General features: G+C 38.7%; 1 protein-coding gene across 4 annotated transcripts in view; it reads right to left on the reverse strand.

The window, feature by feature from the left end:
* GPBP1 (GC-rich promoter binding protein 1) overlaps positions 1–10172 on the reverse strand; it is a 72188-nt gene extending 62016 nt beyond the window's left edge. For 2 of the 4 annotated variants that reach the window (XM_087862137.1, XM_087862138.1), the window contains exons 1-2: positions 9931–10172; positions 7713–8682 (exon numbers count right to left, since the gene is read on the reverse strand). The gene's annotated coding sequence lies outside the window, so the exon portion shown is untranslated. The remainder of the gene's footprint in view (positions 1–7712; positions 8683–9930) is intronic. The other 2 variants (XM_045794316.2, XM_045794318.2) reach the window with 2 other exon arrangements.
* Positions 10173–10481: the final 309 nt, after the last annotated feature.

Here is a 10481-nt window from a genome sequence, read left to right on the forward strand (position 1 = left end):
AAAAAAATTAGTTATTAGTATTTCCCTGTATTACTTTGAGCCTAAATTTATGTTCTCTACTCTGAGGAATTATTAAGTAATCCCACAATTTTCCCTCTATCTTCAGGACCAAGTCCACCAATCCAAACTGCATACTAATTTTTACCTTCTATTTGTAGCAAAGGAAAACTGATAATTACTTTTCTTTTGGACACTTCTACAAATACCATTTCAAGAAATACCAAATACTGTCACTACACTATATGATAGCTTTAATGTTGGCTGACTGCCCATTCAACTGAAATGACAGTAAATATTAGAAAGGTAAATGAAACATATTCTAATTAATATATTATTAATCCACCTGAGGTACTTTTCTTCCTAGAAGGACAGAAGTATTTAAGAACACTAGTCGCTTGTTTCTTTTAAGGAGGCCAAATAGAGAGTGTTTTGGAAATTTGCGAAAATGTTTTGGAAACAATAGCCTTCTAGAACTGTCACATCTGTGCTACGACATATTATAATTCATTATTATGACCATCTTATCTTTTTCACTTTAGGAGCGTATTAATATGATCTTATGTACATAAAATTTTATTTCAGGTTAATAAAGGGGACTTTAAAAAGTACTTGTTATAAAAGTTCTATGGATCTGATTGGATTCTGTACTACTGTCTCTAGAACTGTGCTGTCCAACACTGCAGCTAGCAGCCACACGCTGTTGTTTAGATTTACATTAAAATTTAACTTAAAATTCACTTCCTCATCTGCACTAGCTACACTTCAAATAAGGACATACGTCTAGCAATTACCATACTGAACAGCTCAGACACAGAATGCTTACCTCATCTCACAAAGTTCTATTGGACAGCGCTGCTCCACAATAAGATCTACTTAGAACACTAAGAAAATTAACTGTAACATAGGAATACAGATAAGCAAACTTCAAATCCCAACTCTGTCACTTACTGATGACCTTAGGTAAATTAATCAATCTCAAAGCTTCTTAAATCATTAAATGGAAATAGCACTTATTTCACATGGCAACTAGGAAAAGCAATTTTTAATCTAAAAAACTGTAAACACTGGTTATGAAGTGATCCAAAAGGAAAACATTCCTGAATGAGAATAAACCCATGTTAACAGTATATTATAAAAAAGACATAACTGTATCTCACTAAGGAAAAGAAAACTTAGTAGCTGGCTAAGAATAAAATAAGTTATCTTCTCACTCCTGAAACAGTAGTACTTATACTTTCCCCATATTATCACCTTAAAAACTTTAACTATGAGCCATCATAGTTGGAAGTCTAGGCTCTGGATATACAGAACGTGTAGGTTCAAAAATATCACTTCCTGATTGTGTGACCTTGGTGACTTAAATCTCTGTGCTTTCATCTTCTCATTTGTAAAATAAGAACAAGAAGACATTCCCACCCACACGATCCAGGAGGATTAAGTAGTTAATTCACTTAAAAGGCTTAAAACACAGCCTGCAATATGGTAAGCGTTGATAAATAGTAGTTATCAAAATCTAGTCATCATGAGAGGGGTTGATTTCCAGAATATATCAAGAACTCCTACAACTCAAATTTAAAAATGTGCGAAGAACCTGAATACACCTTTCTTCAGAAAGGTAATACGGCCAATAAGCAAATGAGAAGGCATCAGTCATCATTAGAGAAATGCAAATCAAAACCACAATGAGATACCACTTCACAACCACCAGGATGGCTATTACTGAAAACAACAAATGTTAGAAAGAATACGGAGAAAGTGGAACCCATGTACATTGCTGGTAGGAACAAAAAATAGTGCAGCCTAGAAACAGTATGGTGGTTCCTGAAGGAATTAAAAATAGAATTACCATATGAACCAGCAATTCCACTTCTGGTTTATACCCAAAAGAATTAAAGGCAGGAATTAAAAAAAAAAAAAAAAAAAAAGGCAGGGAGTCAAACAAGTATTTGCACACCCATATTCACAGCAACATTATTCATGATCTCAGAAAGGTAGAAATAACCAAAATATCGATTTACAGACAAATGGATAAACAAAATGTGATACACACACACAATGGATTGTCTTAAAAAGGAAGGAAATTGATTCTACCACACGCTACAACATGGATGAACCTCGAGGATATTATGTAAGGTGAAATAAACCACTTACAAAACAAATAACTGCACAATTCTACTTATACTAAGTACCTACAATAGTCTAATTCATAGAAATACAAGTAGAATGGAGACTGCCAGGGGCTAGGGAGGGGGAAAATGCAAAGTTAATGTTTAACGGGTACACAGAGTTTCAGTTTGGGAAGATGAAAAAAGTTCTAGAGATGGAACGTGGTGATGAATGCACAGCAATGTGAATGTACTCAATGCCACTTACATATACGCTCAAAAATGGCTTAAATGGTAAATTTTATTTATTTTTGCCACGATAAAAAAAAATTTCCCTCATTAAGGTGACTGTAAAATTAGTATGTAAGGGGGAAAATACCTTACCTCCAAAGCTCAGACTGTGGCTATAAATGCAGAAAGATTTAAATCTCGTAATTTATATTTAGAATATACTTTCTTCTCTAAAGTTGTAACAGCCCAACCTACTAATTGTGGAGTGAAGACTGCCTAAATCTAATTATACTGACAACTTTACTGGGTGGGAAAGATTACCTCCTACTGTGGTTTTTGTGAGTATGTCCACAAATTCTTTTGAGAAAAGATGAAATCTAACTACACTCCCTTGGTTTCAGGCTAGACTTAATTACTTGCTTGGAACAAAAAGAATGTGGTAGAAATGACTTCTGGAATAGGTCATAAAAGATATCTCAGCTTCTACCTATCTCTAAGATCACTTGCTCTAGGAGCTGCAGCTGCCACATTTTAAAGAAACTCAAGGAGAAACGCCTGGCTGGCTCGGTGGATGTGACTCTTGATCTTGGGGTTGTGATTTTAAGCCCTAAGTTGAGAGTACAGATTACTAAAAAAACAAAACAAAACAAACAAAAACAAAAGAAACAAAACAAAATCCAAAAAAACAAAAAACCCAAGGAGTTGAAAAGAGAGCCACATGTGGTAAGGAACTGAGTCTTCCAGACAACAGCCAGCATCAACTGCTGCCAGGCCAATGAGTACACCATCCTGGAAAAAGATCCACCAGCCCCGGTCAAGCCGTTGAGCATCTGTAGCCCTAGTAACCATATCAAAGACTTTATGAAAGACGTATATGGAGCCAGAACCACTCAGGTAAACTGCTGCCAAACTTCTGACCCACAGATATCACGTGAGATAATAATTATTTTTTTTAAAGATTTTATTTATTTATTCGACAGAGATATAGACAGCCAGAGAGAGAGGGAACACAAGCAGGGGGAGTGGGAGAGGAAGAAGCAGGCTCAGAGCAGAAGAGCCTGATGTGGGGCTCGATCCCATAGCGCCAGGATCACACCCTGAGCCGAAGGCAGACGCTTAACTGCTGTGCCACCCAGGCGCCCCAATAACTATTTTTTATAAACTCACTCATTAAGAGAGTATTTAATACTCACTGAAAAGCAAACTAATTTAACTAGTATGCATATGTAAAGACAAAGACAATTTTTCAGTTTAAAAAACTTTTTTTTTTTTTCAGTTTAATAATTTTTTTTTTTTTAAAGTAGGCTCCATGCCTAGCCTGGAGCCCAACACAGGGCTTGAACTCACCACCGTGAGATCAAGACCTGAGCTGAGGGGTGCCTGAGTGGCTCATTCAGTTAAGCACCGGACTCTTCATTTTGGCTCAGATTATGATCTTAGGAGGGTTGTGAGATGGAGCCGGCTTTAAAGTCTCTCTCTCCCTCTGCCCCTCCCCCTCCCCTCTTCTCTCTCTCTCTCTCTCTCTCTCTCTAAAAAACAAAAACAAAAACCTGAGGTGGGATCGGGAGTCTGACACTTATAGTGACTGAGCCATCCAGGTGCCCTCAGTTTAAGAAATTCTTAAAGTATATTTGCAAGTTTAGAGTTTCAAAAGAAACAGAACATATTTAACAACTTTAAAACTTTTTCTTGCTAAAAATAAGTATGAAAAAAAACTTTTTTAAAAGGTTTCAAAAAATATAATCTGTAAACTGAATTAAAGGACAGAAAATGAAACACCAGGGGCGCCTGGGTGGCACAGCGGTTGAGCGCCTGCCTTCGGCTCAGGGCGTGATTCCGGCGTTATGGGATCGAGCCCCACATCAGGCTCCTCTGCTGGGAGCCTGCTCTTCCTCTCCCACTCCCCCTGCTTGTGTTCCCTCTCTCGCTGGCTGTCTCTATCTCTGTCAAATAAATAAATAAAATCTTAAAAAAAAAAAAAAAAAAAAAGAAAATGAAACACCAAAACATCACACTCACCAAGCTGTGAACAGAAAGATGACTCAAGAACAAGAAAATGAGTGGGATACCTTGTATAAAAAGAAGCAGAAACTAGCAATTACTTGAAAGGATATAGAGCAAATGCCTGTAACTCTTCTGCTGGGTGTGGCAGCCAACAAAAAAGGGGAAAAGCAAGCAGGCAAAACTGAAAAACAACCAACCACAAAAGGTTTATCAGTAATTCTAACATTCTGTTTCTCAAGAGGCTCCCGTTCAAAGTAATGGACCTGCTCCCCAAAAAAGTATACAAGCAACCCCAAAACGATCATTTTAGAGAATTTCCAAACCACTGTCTCTAATTCTTTCTAGCAAAAAAAAATAAATAAATAAATTAAAAAATTGACGTTAGGAAACCCTGACATATAAAACATTTAAAAAGGGGGAAGACGGGACAGTGAATACATCTCTTTCCAACCTGCTCTCCCTAAATATGCCAAATCCACCACCCTAACTAAGGGTTGCTTAAGTAACAAAACCAAGAGCTATACTTTAGGTAGATTTCTCTGGCCACATGAGAGACTGTGGAGAAAAAGAGAATGGAGCTAAAAGGCAAAGAGACGAGTTAGTTGGTCACTGTCTTGGTCAAGGACCAAGTTAGGATAATAAATGAAACTGGAAATGGGGAGGGGCAGGGCACGGATGGGTTTCCAGAAATGCCATTAACATATATGTATCAGAATCTCAAAATACTGGAAATTAGAATAATATGTTACACATATATTACACTTCACAATTAACAAAAAGCCTTCATATAAATTATTTCCAACAGCTTTCTGGAAAAGCTAAGACCAAAGAGGTTAGGTAAAATACAGAAGGTCACATAGGCCCTTTTCTAGACTTTCCAAACACTAAACCAAAAATCCCCTTTTTAACTCCCAGCTATTTCCCTTTTTCTATATTACTACCCTTGCCCGGATCTAAATTGTTATCTAAAAATTTTTTATCAAAAATTAAACAGAAAAAAGGTGGTTATGTCAAAGACAAATAATCTGGCTTGGGTTTAGGTTCTATCCTCACTTGCTAACTTTACTCTCAGACTAGAGGCTCCCATCCTTATTTCCTCTGTAACTCTCTAAATTTCATTTTTTTTCCTTTCTTCTGCTCACTCCTATTATTTCCTTACTATTCATCCCTTCCTCCATTCTCAAATGTCAGGAACTTCAAGCACAAAAATCTATGGAGTAATCTCAGTTCAAAACCAGAGAAAAAGTAAAACAAAGCTAACATGCACTGAACTTCATACATGTGCAAAGAGGATGCGGGTGTATAAGATAGGAATATAACCTGAAACTACATTTTAATTTTTAACTACTGAAGTTTTACCTGATAGTTACTAACAAATACCAACGTTAAAAATACCTTCTCTTCCTCCTTCTAGCTTAACTCCAAGTTCCACTAGTAATAATACTAACCAAAGAGAAGCAGTATATCGAAGAAAAAACAAAAATATCAGGAATAATGCTCAAAAAGAAAGAGTTAATGAAGTACAATTCACAAGAAAGCAGTATAGCATAGTGATTAAGAGTATGGAGCCCTCCAGTCAGAGTTGGAGATTTGGTCAAGACTTCTACCTAACCTTGGGCCTAACCAAGTTACTTTCTCCCAGACACAATCTCCCAAAATCTTTTCTCAACTGTACAACTGTAACTATAATAGCACTTTCTTCACAGAATTATTCTAAGAGCTAAAGTATACTACATAAAGTTCACAGCAAAATATGTGACACAATCATCTATAAATTATGTTAATTACTATGATTATTATTTTTAGACCTACAGTCTAGGCACAGAAGACAAAAAAAAAAAAATGGAGAAGGGTACACAGGAGAAAAAAAGGTGGGGGAGGGGAAGGGGAGAAGCAGCCCAGTAATTGTGCCCATTACTATTGCTATTTATTTTGATGCCAAGAAAATAATATTTATCAAAATGTTCAAATCTGTCCATGAACAACTGCTGTAAGCAAAGTCCACCAATGTTAGACTATTCAAAGATTAAAGTTAATTCTTAAAAACCCTGTCTCTGAAATTATCTTTATACTGTAACATGGCTCTGGGTAACATCAGTAGGAATAATTTAGAGGAAAATAATCATAATGTTCTTTTCTATGAAAAAAGATCATTTTCACTTCAACTTTTTAATCACATTTAAGAGGCATATTCCTAGACAAGTAACTTGAAAAGCCACTAAATGGAGAAATGCATACAAATAGCAGTCTCTCTGAAGCAAAAAGGTGTAGAGTGGTCTCGTCATTTGTTTTTTTAATATAAATCAAGGTGGAAGCTCAACTGGAAACACTACACACAGCTCTGACAGACAATACACAAATAACCCTGTCTATTTTAACAGAATTACTTAATTCTAATCTCAATTTTATATCAGAAAATAAACGCTTTATTTGGATACCTACATTCTTCTGGACTCTACTACCTCTTCTACTCTAAGTAAGATAAAAGGATTCAATAGCACAGGAAAAAAAGTTCTGTTTTGGAATAAAGGGAGCAACTGACAAGTTTTAAAGCCACCGTGGCAAAATATTCAAAATTACAATCTTTTATCTAAGAAAAGTAATTAAATGAAATAAACTCTAATTTTAGCTACACTGATATATTCACTACTAGTGTCTAAAAAATACATTTTAGTAAGTTTTTTAATAACAAACATTCCCATGCCTAAGAATCACTGAAAAACTCTATATGATAGCTAATGGTAACCAAAAACACTACTATTCAATACTGAAAAATTTAAGTATTATTAAAACATAATTCTCATTTGTCAAAGGATCTATTATTACGGCAATACTTCCAACTTCTTAAAAAAGCTTTGTTTATAAACTTAAGTCAGCATAACCTTCCAGAGAAAATATATCAAGTGACTTAAAAGAATTGTAAATTATTATGAAAATCAGGTTTAAAAACCAAGTCACACGTTATAATTTACTCTAAACTACCTTACTAAACAGCAACACTAAACTCCCTTCAGAAGCAGCCTAAAGTCACATTTAGAAAGTAAACTGGCTAGCAAGACACATGAAATATTTGTTTTTTCCTATCTTTGTACCAATCTATGAATCCATAAAACTAAAGGTGAATACTCACCACAGGGATTTTCTTTACTTCATAAGCACAAAAACGTAAAAATATGTATGGACCATGTGATCTGAAATATTCTTAAATTAACTCTTCCTATATTTCAATTTACTTAATGGTAGTCTTCAGACTGTCCAGGAAATTGAAGCCAAGCAGTATTATTCCAAGAAACTGAAAGGCTTCCAACACAGAATAAACTTGACTCTCATTACAATTTACAAATGAACATTTGCTCACCATATAATACTTACAAATTCCAACAGGACTGCACAGGAAGGTGTTGGGTTTTTCTCTGTAATCTTTATGTTTTCCAGTTTGTTTTTTTATTTTGTATCCTCTGAAATAATATCCAAGTTCTTTGAAGATACTTAACCTATGACTATTTGACATAGAGTTACTTCAAGTCAGCTACCCATACTTCTGTTTTAAAGTTTTCATATGGCTATCTCCAGAATTAGCCAAGTTCCTTGGATTTAAGATTTTAAAGTCTTCTTTATTATTCCATGTACTTGTCACTGTTGTACTTATCCACTCCAGATGAAATATCCAATTTATGAGCCAAAAAGCAAAAACAAAAAGAAAATTTCACATCTGAAGAGCATTCCAGAACATCAGCATACAGAGGGACACATAGCTATCTCAATACTACCATGCTGCTTGAAAACTGCAACATCTTAAATTTCCAGGTAAATAAAAGATAAAAGGGAAAAAACTCTGTATTCTTTCAATGTCTTCATTTAGAAAAGCTGTCCCATTGTGACATGAAAAGGGCTGAGGTCAAAAATTCCTAAAACTTTTAATAAAGGAAAAAATAAACTGCCAAGAAACTTCAGCAATATTTAAACAGTAATTTGAAACTGCCTAAACTACTCAGTACACAAATCAAACATATCTTACAGTTTTGGCTGAAGGACTACTACAGGAGGGGGGTGGGGGGGAAGAGGCAAAAAAAAAAAAAAAATACCACCAGCTGAAATAATTTAACCAGTTATATAATCCGTTTGAACCAAAATACTGAAGAAATGCCTGGGTCTCTTTAAGTAGCTTGTAGAACTGTTCACTACTATAAATTCACTTCAGAGATGATTCTTGCCACTTTTAATAAACTTCTGGGGCAAAATTATCCAAAAACATTGTAATCCCAATATGGCCACTTCAAATATCCGGGGCCTTTTACACAAAACCTAGAAGATGATCTTCATATATGAGTAATTCAATCACCTGTAAAGTTATAAAAAAAAAAAACTTGAATTACACACTGAATTTTAATTTTGAGCTAAAAATTAACCCCCATCTTGAAGAGTCAACTTCTGGAGAGAAATTCACTTCTACGTAATTCAACTGGGGTCGGAAAAAAGGCTCAGCCAAGCAAGCTCCCCAAAACAGTCTACTAGATGAAAAAGACTTTAAAATAAAAGAGGGAAAGGTGGGGAGATGATGTTACGGAGGACAAGGAGTGATTTCAAATGGGAAGGGGGTGCGGATATAATACATGGGGATTATATAAACTTCCCATACTTTTCGAGTAAAAATTAGAACTATGAAACTGGCCCACAACCTTATAAAAGATTTTCTCTATTTTCAATTCACTGGGCCCAAAGAACAGGCAGGTGTGGTGCCATGGAGCATTAGTAAATACAACTCAGGAAAAAAAGGGATATAAAGAGAAAGACGCTCTCTCCAAATTAGAATGTTTAAAGAAGAGACGCATTTTCCCCACTAAGGTAGAAAGTAGGCAGGTGAGAAATGGGGCAAGAACATTCCTTAAATTCGCCTGAGGGTGAGACTTCCCTGGCTTCTGAGGGCAGCTGTGGAATAAAGGTGTCGGTTCCCATTTCCTTGAATTAAGAAAACAGGTTTCTCCCAACACTGAGGGGGTGGAAGGTACCAAACCGTTCTCGTAAATCCCATTAAGAGTGGTTCTCTCCAAAACCAGAATAGGTCCCTTCAGGCCTCCACAGGACTCCGGGGGCATGGTAGCATTCGACTCAATACACAGCTACGGCCACCGACCCGGGCGAGGAGGAAAGAGCGGGCGCGCTACTGAAGAAACAACTGAAGGCCACAACTCGGCCTCGACTCCCTCAGCCCTCTGAGAGGACCAGTAGTGCCAAAAGAGGCAGGCGTGTGCGAGAGGCCGGAGGAAGGAAGATCGTGCACGGAGGGCGTCGGACCCGTTCTCAGCCTCCGCCAAACATCCCCCAACCACCAAGCCTAAGCCATCCACCCCCTCCCCACAACCGCCACCCCCACTCCACCGGGGCCGAGTAAATATTTAGAGGGGCCTCTCGGCACCGTCCTTCCGTCTCTCTCCTTGCTCTCCGCCACCCCCCCCACACACCGCGTCCGCGGGCAGCCTCACACCTCGCGCCGCCAACGCCGCTCCCGACCCCCTGAAACCCCAAAGCCGACAGGGGCACCCCCCACCCTCCCCCAGACTCCAGCGCGGAGCACAGAAGACGGTGTTACCTTCTGCCACACCAGAGGTGCCCCTGGCCTGGGGGTGCCGCTGCGCTCGATCCCCGGAGGAGGTTTTCGGTACTTTGAATAATCCCCTTTTGCCGCTTTTCCCTCCCCCACAACCAGTCTCAGTCCCAAAATGGCGCCGACCCGATCCGCAATGTTCTGGGTCAAGTCTCGCGAGATCGTGGAAGGTGGCGAGGCGGGGAAGGAACTAGAGGGGTTGAGGAGAAGGGAGGGGAAAGGCGGGGCGAGGAGAAGGAGGAGGGAGAAAGGGTGTGGAAGAAGCGGTGCGGACGAACCTACTGGGCGGGGCAGCAGGAGGAGCGCCTCCACCAGAGAACCTTCTGGCCCAAGCAACCGCTCACGCCCCGGCCGAAAAAGCTCCGCCCCCTACGTCGGGCGGCTAGGGGGAAGGATTAGGGCGTGGCTACGTCTGGGGGCGGAGCGTCGAGGAAGCCCGGGAGGTAGGGGCGCGTGGGGGGCGGTGGCTCCGCGCAGTGACGTCAGGAGCAGCTGGAGTCGGGGATTACCCCCTGCTGCTGACGTGAGGACGGTGA

This window comes from Ursus americanus, chromosome 5 (assembly GCF_024610735.1).
Source record: "Ursus americanus isolate L20-20 chromosome 5, mUrsAme1.1.p, whole genome shotgun sequence".
NCBI lineage: Eukaryota > Metazoa > Chordata > Mammalia > Carnivora > Ursidae > Ursus > Ursus americanus.